The sequence below is a fragment of the Diprion similis genome, chromosome 12, assembly GCF_021155765.1.
Source record: "Diprion similis isolate iyDipSimi1 chromosome 12, iyDipSimi1.1, whole genome shotgun sequence".
In the NCBI taxonomy this organism is placed as follows: domain Eukaryota; kingdom Metazoa; phylum Arthropoda; class Insecta; order Hymenoptera; family Diprionidae; genus Diprion; species Diprion similis.
The window spans coordinates 4,668,587-4,684,652 of record NC_060116.1 but is presented as its reverse complement, the minus strand read 5'-3'; the positions used below and the strand labels follow the sequence as shown (position 1 = coordinate 4,684,652).

At 36.0% G+C, this 16,066-nt stretch overlaps 1 protein-coding gene across 1 annotated transcript in view; it reads left to right on the top strand.

Annotated features, from left to right (window-relative positions):
- The window catches only part of LOC124413199 (neural cell adhesion molecule 2-like), a 221,397-nt gene that overhangs the window by 72,459 nt on the left and 132,872 nt on the right, over positions 1-16,066 (top strand). The window lies entirely within an intron of this gene.

Below are 16,066 nucleotides of genomic sequence, written 5' to 3'. Positions count from 1 at the left end.
GAGTTTCTAGAACTTATTTTCAATTTTTCGACTCCTATTCGTATGATTATTAGAAACATGACAAATGCGGCAAGAAAAATGATTTTTTAGCAAAGTAAACAATTTTAATCTACACTAATTTTAATTTTTTTCAACTTAAAGACTTTCAATTGATTGAAAAAAAAAATTCATAAAATTACTGTCAAGTTACAAATATTCGAACCTGCTCAAAGTTTCTGTCGTGTATCAACACAATTTCATTATAACACTTTCAAGCATCAACCAAATATCTAAACCTAATCAACTACCAAGTCAACTAATGACTAAAAATATATTTAGGATTCTTTTATAAAATTCTACCTAACGCTTAATCCCTAATTAATTATCCTCATTTCACTAAAGTGTCATGTTGGACAATAAAGTTTCATATTCTTCAAAATTCTCAAGAATTTTATTTTTTGTTTCGATCATTTTAAAATCGATCCCACGATGTTCAATTTACATTCATGCACGCTGCAAGTAGAAGATTCCTATTTGAATTTACCTGACGTGGAGCAATTGCTTTACGAACAGAAATGAACGATTTTGTCTACGTGCCTTCTCAATTCCAAATTTGAACAAATCATGTCTATTCAGAATGTAGACTCTTAATAATAAGAAGTAGGATAAAGAAGCGAAAAGACAAGGCACAGAACAAAGGCATTTATATGTATATGTCATTACTCCTGGCGGATTGCGATTGACATTGAAAATTCTATCGTCATAGTTAATGAAAGCAAAAAATTCTATTGGGGGCCTCCAGTTATTTATGCCTTACATTAGAAAGTGCATAAAGCCAAATAAGAAGACTTGGATGCAGTGCAACGTAAGATTTGAATTATACTGTGATAATGCTAAATAAAAAATGTTTGATTTCTTGTTCTCTCATTGAATTGTTGTACTATTCGATATGACAAAATCAAATATTTCATTCATTCTTTATTACATAAAGAAAAAAAGAAAATTAAAATAATTTTATGAAACCTGGTCATTCATTCTATGATGAAGATTTAGATTCTGGATATTGTACCAATCGGCATTACCGAGAACATTTGTATCGACGCAGTATCAATATGGTATAATAATTTCAAGTTTGGCTCGAAATTTAAACCGGATATTACCGACCAAAAGGCTTTCGCACCGTCTGGAATTAATATTTTATCTAAAATAAGAAGGTACTCCCCGGCCACAGGTACGTGAAAATTATGCGCGTATTATTTTGCCTAATACCGTTCTCATCATCATTACCGTTACTTTTCGTTCTTCTTTGCCCATCAAGCCAGTGTGCATTAAGTGCAAAATTTAATCAAGCTACCCAAGTTTGCTGAAGCCACTTGCGTCAGACAGCAGCATGTCTCGAGCGTACTCGGTGTTTCCGAGTAAACACTGCAGTATGTTGGGTTGCCTACCACCGAAGGGAACAAATATCGGTAAAACAAACTACTGACTTATCGATAAGTAGCGCTTTTAAAATCCTCACGAGTGAACTGGAACTGCTCGTGATGTGTGAATTTGGTAAAGCGGTTGTTTCGTTGTTGACAACCTAGACTAAAGCGTTTAGTGATCTCGTTCCGAATTCACGTTAAAGTGATTATGCCTCGGTACGTCTGTTTTACCGATATTTGTTCCCCGCGGTGATAGGCAAGCCAACACACCGCCGCGTTTATTCTGAAACAACCTGTATACCTCGTATGGGTGTGTATAAATTGCGGCTCGAAAATCTGAGAACCCGACGAGTGTCGCATGCGGTAGCAATTAACCGCGGGAAAAATTGCAGGAATCGATCCTTCTTTCCTTGAGTAATGGCGGAAGGGCCACCCCGGGTTTTCACGCTTTCTCGCGCTCCTTCGACTAAGAGAAATCGTCGAAACTGGGTTAAATTTATTATACGAAGGCTCTTCGTTCTCGCCTGCAGCACTCGACTCACTTCTACCCGCAAGGCGTTCGTGCGGTCTATATATGTATATTGTATATTTATACACGACTCATATTTGCAGGATACTTTCAAGATGCATGCATTTATATGGGACGTTCCAGGATCTGGAAAATTTGTCAGGAATAATGCACACAGTGATTTTTCAGCCTCTGAGAAGGAAAGAACAGTTGATATTCAGCAACAGAATCGACTATTTGATGGAGATATAATAAAAACTTACTATTTATTCTCAAAATTTTCTCAATTTTGGTATACGAATTTGCATTCCAATTTATTATAATTCACTGTTAAGTACTTATTCAGATCCATATTTATGATTAATTTCAAAACGTTTTACATGATCGTTCAAATCGTTTTTTGTACGTTAACCTTTTCAAAATTTTTCACTCTTCCAAAATTCAGCTATTCAAGAATAGAAATGTGATCGTCTGGTTAAGCCCATCACAAGAGGCTAAGCTGTAGAAAAAATTTCTAATAAAGCTGGAGAGAGCTTTCTTTCTTATATATCCGAAGACTACGTTCAATCGCAACTGAATCAACCTGTACACGCTGCATATTATAACATGTTGAGACGGATATAATTATCGAAGCACTGCCTCCTCGTTAGGTTAATTAATACGTACCACAGGTTGAATCTGTGGTTCATAGTGCAGCCGCTGTATCGTCGATACACCTCGAGTTACCGTAGGTGACAATTTATTCAGGCATCGTAATAAAAAAAAAATTTCAAGTATTTGATGTGCTTGTAATTACTGAACTTCCAGCGTGAATTCGTCTTTACTTCAACCCGTCAATTGGTTATTCAATTTTCAATAAGTTAAATTAATTTGGACAATTTTTGCTAATCAAATAAAATTTTATTCAATTTATCTGGAATAATTTCGAATTCATTTGATTGAAATAATTTCAGACCATCTGAAATAATACGAATTGACTTAGAAAACTTCTTTAAAAATTGCGTTTATCGTAACTCATATAGTAACTATCGCAATTATTTTTATCAATTGAAAACTACACTGGCACGTTAATTCGAATGACACAAGTCATTTCCGTTTCGGACTTCGTGAATACCAGAAGGATGTGAAATTAGTTTTCCTATTCTCAGGTGTGGTTCATCGTACAGTTGAACTCCCGGGCCTCATTGACAGTCACCGAGCGTCCTTGTAATAATTAATTCCAACTTGCGGAGCTCGTGACTTTATTTTATTAATTGTCTCTACGCGTGACCCGTCGCCGTACCGTCCAGGGACAAAGGGAGAAAAGATGGGACGAGTGCCATCAAGGAATAAGAACCATGGAGAGGAGTTTCTCGAATAGATCGGCTGAGAGTTTCCTCGACCGGTGACGTTAAGACGGTTAAGACGCAAGGGATTAACGAGATAATTCTAGCAAACTGGGAAATTAGTAAAGCTCTCGCTTCTTTTAAAACGTTCGCACCATCATTTCTCACACTCTTCGTTCATTTCTCGTCGTCTCATCTACCGCAATCCTGCAATTGGCTTTCACGTGGGATCTGTTTTATGCTTTGAAATGATAATTCAGTTTATAAATAACAATTAACGAAAACCTTGAATGTTTTTGTTTTACTTAATTATGTCAAATGTGCTTCCGATTTCAAAGTAAGCCATGTTGAATCGGTCTAATTTGCTCATCCATTCCTGTGACCTTAATATTCGATGGGTATCAGTAACCCAATATCACGTGTGGCTGATACACTAACTAACCTAAAAAACTCAGATTATGACACTTCGTCATAGTGAAATGCTAAACAATGATGGCACGGAAATTTTCGTGACTTTCTATGGCTATGATTTCCATAGATGTAATGTACGAGGGAAAAGAAATTAGATTTATCTTTGATACGAATTTTGAATGTACGAGAGAAAATTTATAGTAATACGTTTTCTGTTGTTTTTTTTTATTTAACACCCTATGCACTACAGAATAAATTAAGTGTAAAAGGACACTCAGGTTCAAATATTTATTTCGTCTATCTTATAAGTTAGATGGTCACAAGTCCAAGATTTTTCCGAGTAAACTCGTCGAATTTTTCGTCGGGTATTGCGATTTTGCAAAAACATATTTCGAGGAGAACCGTAGAACAGATCAAAATGGACGTATTTTATCAGTGTATCGCGGTGATACGTTTATTATAAACAACCTGCAAACGCATCGAACAAGACATCGGCTTTTTACCAAATTTCGAATTGGTTGAAAATCAAAGTGAGACACTTCGTGATGCCTGATAGTCGTTCTATCAATTAGTAAGGGTGAAAGGAAACCAGTAAAAACACATTTTAGTTCCAAGAAGTTAAATCTGCAGTTGCAAGAGTATAAAAAGAAGTACAAGAATTTAATTTACCTTTCAAACGCGGCGAATCAACGTTCTGTGACTTGGTTTACAGTTGGTTAATCAACTGCGTCCGCTGCAGCCGCTCGTCATTTCGACGGTGATTGCAAAATGAGCTGTTATTGAACTTTTAATCGCGCAATCTGTAGTGAATTTCGCGACAGCTTTTGCACGAGAGTGCAATCAAGTTCCGCTCCTTCTCTTTCTCTCTGCAGTTGAATCGACACACTTTTCCCGTTTCCTTCCTTTCCCGTCTGATTCTATCCTTCCGTTGAAGTTATTCAGACGATTAAGGGAATGAAAGCCGAAAGCAGAAAGCCTCGTTGCTCAGATACCTTTGAATGTTTCGAGATTCTTGCTGCAAAGCTTTTTCAGACTTCAGATAATGCTGTAGTTCGTTTTTACCTACCGTAAAACTAATCCTGTAATTGAAAACCAAAAAGTTTTTTTCATAATTTCGTTCAGCATTGCGTGTAGAATCGTGCTGACTGTGGCATTTTCGCATTCGTGCCTGCGTAGGCTTTGATAGTAGTCAAAATATCGGGCGTTTTACTCAGTCGGCAAAAACTGACTGTAGCATCCCCTTAACCCACTCAGTAGGTTGTTGATGATGCCGAATCTACCCAGCCTGTTGAGCCGCTTAGTTTCCGAGGCACATTGCCTTGGAAAAAGAAATCACAAAGTTATTATCAAATTCTAACCACCACCCATCGTGCTACTCCAGTTTCTGTATCACGTCGGGGTTATAACTTCCGGTCGAATGAGCACGCTATCGTTATTCTTTTCGACTTTACTTGTATAATTATACGTTGTTTGTTCAATCCGCAACTTCACCGAGTTTCATTAAAAATTTTCATCAATATTCGACAGTAGACGTCTCTCTTGATTGCATAAATATTCACCATCTCAAACTTACCTCTCCCTCCCTCCCTCCATCCATCCATTCCTTTTTCTCTCTCTCTCTCTCTCTCTCTCTCTCTCTCTGTTTTCAATCAATTTTTTCACGTTATCTCCCAACTTCTCGTTTGTTTGATCATTCTTAGTTTTATCTTAGTATAATCAATGCAAATACTATTAGTTTTTATTCTCGGATTCATCATTTTCCTAAATCTATTTTTTCGTTTTGTACGCTGCAAAGTTCTTTGTCTATATAGGATTGATCACCTTTGAAGACTAATAACCAACGTTAAATTTTCAAATAGTTATATATCCGTATTTATTAGGGTGGCGCAAAAAAACCGACTATTTTTTTTTTTTTTTTCGAGTATTGTGTGGCAAAATGTTAGTTTTTGATGTTTTAAGAGCCCACTACAAAGTAAAGTTGAAAAAAAAATTTTTAAGAGGACGCTCCACATTTTTAAAAACGTCAGAAATCGTCAAAAATCGATTTTTTTTTTAAATCTTTTTCCTCGTTACGATATAATTTTATAGGCAAAAAAAAAAAATAAGTTTCCGAAAGTTTCAGTTCAAAATTTGAATTTTGAAAGGTCGCTCATAATTTTTTTCAATTTTTTGGTGCATTTCTTTGAATTTTTTCGAGCGACCTTTTAATATTCATATTAAAATTTCATAAATATTTTTCTTTAATTCAGTAAGAAAGAATGGATAACAATACACCGCGACATGAATTAAAAATCAAACAAAATACTGAAAACATAATTTTTTCAATTCAATTTTTTGACAATATTTGACATTTTTAAAAATTTGGAGCGACCTCTTAAAAATTTTTTTTCTTAGCTGTCCTTTGGAGCGGGCTCTTAAAACATCAAAAACTAACATATTGTCACACGAGTCTCAAGAAAAAAAAAAAAAAAAAAAAAACAGTCGGTTTTTTGCGCCACCCTAATATTTATACACAAAGAGAAATAAACTTTATAGTTTAGTAACGTTTTCTATAACTGATTGATAAATTGAAGAAACGTAATACAATAGATAACATATAACCGACGTGTTGTATGTATAATACGTATCGGTATACAGAATTGATCAACGGTTATCCATGTGCCGTGCATTGTGTGTATAGAAAATAAATAAACCTATATCTACCAATCTCACTGAGCGGTCTTTTGCAGTATTCGATAGATCGATTCAAAGGAGTTGAAATACGCTTTTAGCTCTGAATGGCGCTTCGCTTTATCAGCAATTGGAAACACATATGTATACAATATACATGTGTGTATACATATATGTACACATATATATCGTCGAATCCAGTTTTTGCACTGAAATACAGGTTTAATCCAATACATTTTTTTTTTTTTTTTTTTTTTTTTTTTTTTTTTACTTTTTTCAAAAAGACCGTTTCACGTATATACATATAACGGAAATAACTAACCTACGTTAACCATTTGTCGCGCATGTGTGAAGAGACTGTACGAGGATGGATGCCGGTAACGGCGAATCCGACTCTACCAACACGACGCCTATGGTGCGTATAATTATGACCGAATCAGACGCGCGGCGGTTTCGTGCAGGTGGACACGTTTCATCCCCGAGGCGATAATCGGCAAAGCCCGTTATTACACCGTAAATAACAGTGTCACGTTGACAAAGGCAATTGTAACAGCTACCGCAAACGGAAGAAGCCTCACTCCGCGAACAGATTGGCTATTAATCATGAAACCTTGGCTCGATCCATTTTCCCTATGACCTTAGAGCCCCGTCTGGCATCAATCAATTTGAATAATTATACATCCGAGCTTTCGCATCACTGCATGATATACATGTATATATATATATATATATACGTACCTAAATAAAGATAAACACAATGTTTTTAGATCATAGATATATTTATTTTCGTTATTGCAGGGTGTCTTATCTCCTTGAAAAATTTGGAAGTCCTGGAAATCTCAGGCAATTTTTTTCACTAATAAATTATCGTGGAATTCTCGGGAAATTTTGGGTTCTTGAAGGGAATTTTTTTTTTTTTTTTTTCTTCTTTCTTTTTGAAATGATCGATTGGAAATATTCATTTTTGCAAATTTAAGACCAGTATTAATTTGATAAAAAAAACAAAAAAATAAAAAAAATATTAACGAAGTATATTTCGACAAATAATAATAAATGCTGACAAATTCTTATGTATGTACAGAAAAATTTTCACACAATTTGTATTCAAATGAACGTGCCAGCGGCTCTTGAATATCTGGAAAAATCATAAAATCACAAAATCACCTGAAATTCTTAGGGAATTTTGTGTATGTAATGTAATGTAAAATCTAAATAATCAGATTTGTATCATTATAATCTCGGCCTACTATGCGAGTCTTTTCAACTCGCAATCCGAGCTGATTAGACTTTGAGCGAAATCGGCTAACAATAAGTAATTATTTTCAAAAATCGAAATATTTCTGTACGATTGAAATACCTTAAACTCCACGGACGAACCGATTTAGAATTAAACTTGGACTATTTATTCAGCTCCATATAATCAACCACCGGGGGTCAGCTTTTGAGCATCAGAATCGATCGTGCGATCTCTGAATAACGAATTATTATTGATCAATTATGGTTTTTTGGTTTGTTTTGTTTTTTGTTTTTCTTGGGTAAGAAAAATATCGTTTCCTGAAACGATTTTCGTCGTTACGCAAATAACTTCATTCAGGTCAGTCAATTTTTATACTTTTGCCTACTTTTTCTTATCAGCTTCACCTCCGTCTCGATTTTCCATCGCATAGACGGAAACTTGTCAACCGAGGCAGGCCAGAACAGCGCGACTCTTGACAGCGTCACCTCTTTCGGCGTCTATGTGCTGTGCAAATATGTGCTCAAGGCATAAGATGTACGCGAAAGGTATTCATCTGCAACCGAGCTTGCGAGCTTGCGCTGTGCTGACGCGAGCTTAGGTGCATGCAGGACTTAGTTTCCTCTTTTCATCCCTCTTCGTTTCGCCCTCCCAGCTATTCTCCGTTTCTTTTAGTCATTCTGCTCACCTCGGGGTGGGCATAAATATTCTTCATAACGTGCCTCCCTTCGGGCTTGCAAAGCCACTTGAGATTTTAAAGGCGCGGGCACACCCTCCACTCCTGCAACTCTCGACTTGGATTGTTTTCGGTAATTATTCTTTCAGACGTCGTTCAACGGCTTTTAAGACTTTCGTCGAATTTCTTATACCTACGTAGGTATATATCTGCCAGCTATGCCCGAGAACCGAAGCGTACCGAGACGAACGATAATGAGATTGATAATAATTATAATATACTTATATTCGCTTGGCAGTTTTTAACAAGTATAAATTCACAGGAGAGGCGGCACGATTATGCGATCATAATAACAACCACATAATTTAGTGATTTAGGTGAAGTTTTTTTTCAACGATAAATTGAGTTTTTTTTTTTTTTTTTTTTTTTCTTTTCAAAGACTTTTAATAAATATTCTTCAAATGTTGGAAAATCGATGAATTTTTTCGTTAATTATCTATCGGATTAGTTATAATTAGTATTCTCTGATCCCTCTAAACTTCACGGTAATTACAATTATAATCTGGAAGTTATTTCAGATTCGGGAAAAATACTTATTTTCTTTTTTTATCCACGTTCATTGTTGCAAAACTCGTTCAAGAATCATTCGAACATGTTATAGAAGAGTTAAAAATACTGTACTTAGGTAGAATAATTTTTCCCGTAAAAACGAACATGATCAAACCTCGTTCCGGTATCAAGAGAAAAAAAAGAAGAAGAAGAAGAAGAAGAAGAAGAAGAAGTAAAAAAATATCACCCCAATCTGAAACAGTCTTAAAACGTGTACCTTTTCCGCGACCTTTGGTAAACGAAATTAGGGCGCAAACAACGAAAACCTAGGGTTGAATTTCGAGGGTAAAATCGAGTGTCAAGAAAACGAAATGAAAGCCACCAAAAATGGGGGAGCCGCGTATTTTCCGGTTTGCAGTGACTAATTCGCTCGTGTGTGTTCCAGATGAGAAGAGAATGCGTCCGCGAAAATCAGAGAGGCGTAGGTTATATATTCGGAGTAAAAAAAAAAAGGGGCGAATGGTTAGAGAAATTCTTACCACCCCTAAATCGCGACCCTCTTCTCTCTTCTCTGTAGTTGCGATAAAATCGTAAGGCCCGGCGGAGAGAAGATCTGTGGGAAAAGAGAGTTTGAGAGAGAGAGAGAGAGAGAGAGAGAAGACACGTCGCGGGGCGACAAAGAGTAATGTGTCCTCGAGAGGTAATTACCGAAGGATGTTCGGTTTCCTTCCTGCCGGTGGGAAGTATCCGCCGCTCTCCTTCCTTCTCATTTTCTCTCCTCCCCTCTTCCTGGATCGCCCTTTCGCACAGCCAACCCCCTGAATCTTGAGTTTCGTCCTTTTCGCACGGGAACGAATACGGGGATCAGGTTACTTCTGGTTCTCGGCCAAGGAAGACAAGTGTGCGGCAATGTCCCCGCATTTTGAGCCTCCTTTCTCTCTCTCTCTCTCTCTTTCTCTTTCTCTCAAGGGGCGCATACGCCTATATAAGTATATAACCAACCTCCTACCTCTATGTATATACATTATGTACAACCTCCTACCACGAAACGGAACTTCCCCGCTGACTCGGACCTCGTCTAAATTCCGCAGAGCTCGATTTATCACTCCGATAATTATCATATTTTGTCAACCCCGATTGTAGTCTGAAATGAAGGGGGTGGGATGGGGGGGGGGGGATGGATGGTTTGACGTGACACGCGAAGTAATATCAATTGCGGGTAACTAATTTGTTGAACATTTTTATGTATTGTATATTTTACAGCTATGAGATGAAAAATACTTGCACAATGCTATTGACTGTCATGTCTATCGCGTTAAATGTATGGATTTTTCAGTGAAAAGATAGTTAATATTTATTTTTATTTTTTGTTGACGTTGTTAATGATTAAGCGTTTACTAGTTGAAATTTACGGAGATTTTTTTGTTTGTTTTTTCTATTTATTTTCTTCGTCGGATTTGAATAGAATAGCAGGTCTAACAGTCTAACCACCAAATCTACTTTTTGTAACTTTATCTACTTAACTTATCATTTTAGATCAGAATTTATTATCGGAACATAGATTGAGCTTGATCTAAAATTAAAAATCACAGAAACCCTTTGGTTTCTAAATTCCAGTTACTCTTTATCATACAATTTACTATAAATTAGTATTCTGACTATGAGTAAAATCAAAATAAGCCATCGTAGATTGAAATCGAACGAATCTAGTAACGGAAGATGAACGATTAAACGTCTGTTGATAATTCCAATGTTCTCTACGTTTTTTTTTTTTTTTTATTTTTTTTACCAATCGATCGACATCTTCATAGCTGTTACCAATATAATAATTCAATAAATATCCTCAATGTAAAAATATCTCGAGATAAAAGTAATAAAAAATATCGATGTTCGGGAAACTAACATCCTTAAGATCACACAAAACAAATTGATCAATTGACCGAAAGTTTAATGTGGGATTGTGAAGTCAGGTAGAATGGTCAATACTTCGTCAATTATATATATATATATATATATACGTCGGCAGAAAGTCCGGGGGGTAAAATTCGGCACGGAAAGTCAGGGTTGGCTCGATTTCTTTTCCCTTTCCCATATTTTTTTTTTTTTTTTCTTTCCTTTTTTCACCCCTTTTCTCTTTATTCGCGAAACGCGGAGAGGGATAACATTATTTGCAGTTTGAAAGCTTTGGGAATTGAGACGCCCAACCCGCGGCGATGCGGCCAATGGTATCTTGGGAATAAGGCCGGCTTATTTTTGCTTTGAAAAGCTCCCATAAATTGATGCCAATTCAGTTAGGACTTGCGACCCCCGAAGCTCGGTGCTGCAGGAATCATCGAGATGCACGTACCTAAACGTATAACACTTCAAAGGACGGAAACCCGCCTGCAGAACTCTCTCTCCCTCTCTCTCTCTTTCTCTCTCTCTCTCTCTCACTCTCACTCTATAGTATATATGTATATAAATTTGTGTGTGTATTCTTGTAATACACTCACGCATACTTATTCGCACGACTGTCGTAAGCCGGCTAACTTACCTCATTTTGCAAGGAATGACAGACAGAAGGACTGCATTACTTCCGAAGCTACCGCTATACTTAACATTCTCTTTGGTCTTGCCTATCTCATCACTTCGATAAATTACTATGCATAGTCGACAGGAAATTTTCTTACCATTCAACGCTCTTTATATTCATCGAGTTTTATCCAACCGCGTTGCGTTGGTATGTTTTGTGCAAAAATTTATAATACCAAGCGTGCTGAAATAATTCAGTGAATCCAAGCAGGATTATTTATACATTATTTGTTGTAATGAGTGGAGAATTTTTTTTAACGCTCTACTGTATCGGCATTAATTAATTCAATTGCAGAGTTTGGATTATAGCCTTGCTTCTGATGTGGATTTCCACGCTTGATGATCCGTCAAAACTGGCCAAATTGACTTTTTGAAATCCTAAAACCCGCAGCCCTTTATTTTACAGTGGTAATTTGTAGACTAACAACTAGACTGTAATGAAATCAAAATTGTTATTCACTTTACGTACTATTTTAATCGTAAAATATCATCCATTTCATTATAAATTTTTGAAATATTGTTCATAGAAAAAACGATTCCAAAATTGAGACATTTTTTCTTGGCTGCAGTATCGCGGACCAGTTTTTATTAAAGATTCAGGATTCAGCACAAGAATTGGCGAAGCCTGATTCCAGAGCTGATCTCAACTTCGCAATAGTGCGAAAAAAAAACGAACGACTTCTATAATCTTGAATGTCTTTGCTCATTCAATTTCGCGTACTCGTTGCACAACGAGAAAAATCAAAAGCCACGACGAAGTCCGTACTATTCAACCATGGATCCCTGAAGAAAAAGGGAATGAAACACGTCGATAATACAGAGAATTTTTCCACTCGCCTATAATCGAAGTCTTCTTCATCGTCGTGCTTTCAACGACAGTGCATTCAATGATCGATCGATTGATTGGAGTCGGTGCAGATTGAATGGAGGCTCCTTCGTCAAGGAGGAATAATTAAAAGCCGCGATATACGTGCGGACTTCGTTACTACTCACCTTTGAAGCATCGAAGTGATATTTATAAGTTCAATATAAAAAAGGTTATTTACATGTATAATTTTTTTATGAATCTGCCGTATCCAAGCTGTAAACCTCTAATTAAAGTCACCTCATTTGCTGCCGGGTTTTCGAGCGGCGTTACATCGATTCGTCATTGATCGAATGCCACTTAACACTCGAGCTCTTGCAAGTTCGATATAATTATAATCGGGCCCTGCGTGTGTTATGAATTTTTTTAACGATTACGTTAATTAATTATCGACGGTGGGGGTTGAAATTTCGACTTTGAAAAGTTCCGAATATTTTTGTGTGCGAAGTTTGAAGTGAAGATATCAAACTTTGACGAAACGTCAAATTTCCGAAAGTGTGTAACACTGACAGGTCAAGGTTTCGAAAGTTCTAAAATGAGAAAATTTTAAGTCTGAAATAACCAAATTTGGAACGATCGAAGATTTTTAGTTCTGTGGATTTCTGTCTATGCGAAATTTCGCCACTTCGATTTTTCTTTGTTTTAGATTTTTCATATTTTTACGTTCGTAATCTTTTGGTCATTCTGATTTTCGGTTTTCCTGATTTTTCAGAATTTTATTCTATCGAAACTTTATCTTTCGGAATCTTGCATTTCGGAACTTTAACCCGTCAGGCATCCGACTGTTCGAAATTTTGTTGTATATATAATATAAGACTATATTCTATAGTACAACGATGTTTGAGAATGTTTTCCAGATAATTTTGCAATTGACAAAATTTGACCAATTCGATTAATCGTGTATAATTCAGCCACGATACCGATTTTTCTGTACTACAAAACGTTTCGGAAAACTTTCACGTTTTACCAATTTTTATTCACAAATCTATTTCTGCTAACTAACTAATCCTTTGATCCACCTTGATTTTTATCGGGGATTTCCGCTGTCACGTTGATATCAACTCCTGCGTTATGTCAGGACAGTTAATCCCTTGGCAACAGATTCGGAATAATCGATGTTTAATAACAACTGTAAAGTGAGGACAAGGTAAAAATAATTGTAGAACGAATGTGACGGAAACAGCAGCTTTCGAAAACCAATTTCGAACGAAGGCTCGATGAAAATTCCTGACTACTTTATTGGACACCTACTTTCACGGCTGTCCTTGTCACTCCTGAACAATCTTACGTATAGCCGCGTGCTCATTGAAGTCTTGAAAGAACAGAGGAGAAGGAAAAAAAAAAAATATATCATTAGACATGAAATTTCTTCAGGCTGTAGGTAATCCGAAAACAGACTTGAAGCCTAATATTTCGCGTTTTCATTTGAAATGTTTCGATGCGTGAAGCTGCTTACAAAGTTAAATTCTTATAAATTCGTTTTCACCGCTGTTTACTTTCGTGAAAAATTTTTGAGTTTTGAACTTGAATCACGGAGACAGGCCGTATGTTTTTTTGTCATAGCGATGCGTGGAGAAATTCCTGTTTTATATATATGATTTTTTTTTTTTTTTTTTTTTTTGTGAGTCTCGTGTGACAAAATGTTAGTTTTTGATGTTTTAAGAGCCCACTCCAAAGGACAGTTCAAACAAAAATTTTTTAAGAGGTCGCTCCACATTTTTTAAAACGTCAGAAATCGTCAAAAACCGATTTTTTTTTTTTAATTTTTTCTCGTTACGGTATAATTTTATAGACAAAAAAAAAAATAAGTTTCCGAAAGTTTCAGGTCAAAATTTGAATTTTGAAAGGTCGCTCATAATTTTTTTTCAATTTTTCGGTGCATTTCTTTAGATCTTTTCGAGCGACTTTTAATATTCATATTAAAATTTCATAAATATTTTTCTTTAATTCAATAAGAAGGAATCGATAACAATACACCGCGACATGAATTAAAAATCAAACAAAATAGCGAAAATATAATTTTTTTTAATTTAATTTTTTGACGATTTTTGACATTTTTTAAAATTTGGAATGACCTCTCAAAAATTTTTTTTTCGAGCTGTCCTTTGGAGTGGGCTCTTAAGACATCAAAAACTAACATTTTGTCACACGAGACTCAGAAAAAAAAAAAAATAGTCGGTTTTTTTGCGCCACCCTAATATATATATATATATATATATATATATATATGTATATGTATATTACGCACGCGTTGTATAAATAAAAACTCGATTTCTCTGATTTATCGATCAATAGCGATAAATTGTACGGAAGTTGGTGCGAAACGTTACCGTATAATATATCACGTATATTTTATACGTTATACATTCACGCCTATGTATTATGTACATGTGCATTATACATAAATAAAAAATGCGTAGGCATCCATACGTAATTCGTTTCTGCCAGACTATATATGTCCTCCGACATATGTATATACACATATACATATGTATACGGGGTACCGCACCTTTCATCCACCCCATGTCAACGCCCCTCCCTCACCCATTCATTTTTCATTCCCGCGCCGATGAAAGTTTATGACTTTCGTTTATATTAACTTTATACGCTCCGTATAAGCTGCGCGTAACCATCGTCAAAAGCAAAGTGTATCAACTCCCGTATGGTGTATGAATTTTTTATCAGCTTCATTCTTTCACAAAATTATTATTGTCATCCTCATTATTTTTATTTTTATCAACACTATTATCATTATCACTACAACTATTTCTTTAAGATTGGAGAAATTATTGGCGTGATAATTTTTCTTTTAAAATCGTATGAAATTTCCTCGCTACTTATAACTCTGCTCAAGATTGTTATTTTTATTATTATTTGTTGATTTTTATTTTTTTTTTCATTTTTTCATTTTTTCAGTATATTTCGTATCTGAAAAATTCGTTCAATGATTTTTAAATCCACTCTCCTATTGCAATTGATGAATAGCAAGAACGTTGAAGTTAGCCTTGTGGATATGAAACTACGCTACGTGCAGTAAAGTAGTCGAACCTAGACGTACGTTTTTCTTTTTTCTTCTTTTGCAGTTTAATCTGCCACGAGATATGATGTATGTACATACATATACAAACAGGACGAGCTTTATGCGAAAGAATGAAAAAGAGTTGAAAAAATTCCAGCTGATATACTGCAGTGCGATATATATTTTTTCGAGACAACGAGATATTAAATATAAATTTCATATGAAGTGAAGTTGAAAAAAATTTGTATCGTATTTACTCTTCCTGTAAGATACCCTGTGTTTTGATACTGTTTCGGGGTTATATAACGTAGCTTGCAATGGAGAAAGTATAAGACGTATATATATAACACATGTGTATACGCATATATGTAGGAGAGATTTCGGCTTGTGAGATTGAAAGTTTTCTTTGAAAATTGAAAATGGTAATCGTGTGAGAGGGGAGGGGAGTGAGGAGATTTGAAGAACGGAGAGAAGCTACGTTTCGGTGAAGAAAATAAATGCTTTTGAAAAAACAGAAACTACGACCAATCAGCCACGCGCAGTCAATGGGAAGTTTTTTTCCCCCGCGTCATATGACTCGGTTCAATTTTCATAAAATCTGGCTACTCAAGATGCTATCGGACACCGCGCGGCACTAAACCGTGGCATTTCATAAAGGTCCGACCCTCCTAATGGGGCATAAATTCGGAGATAAACAACTAGTTGGGGAAAAAACGTAGAGTGGGGCGGTGGGGGGGGGGGGGGGGGGGGTGAAAAAGAGACACCGGAGTATGGCCGACGGGGATAAAACAACGGCAGGGTGAAAAAGCGACGTTCAAGTTCCACATAATCACGC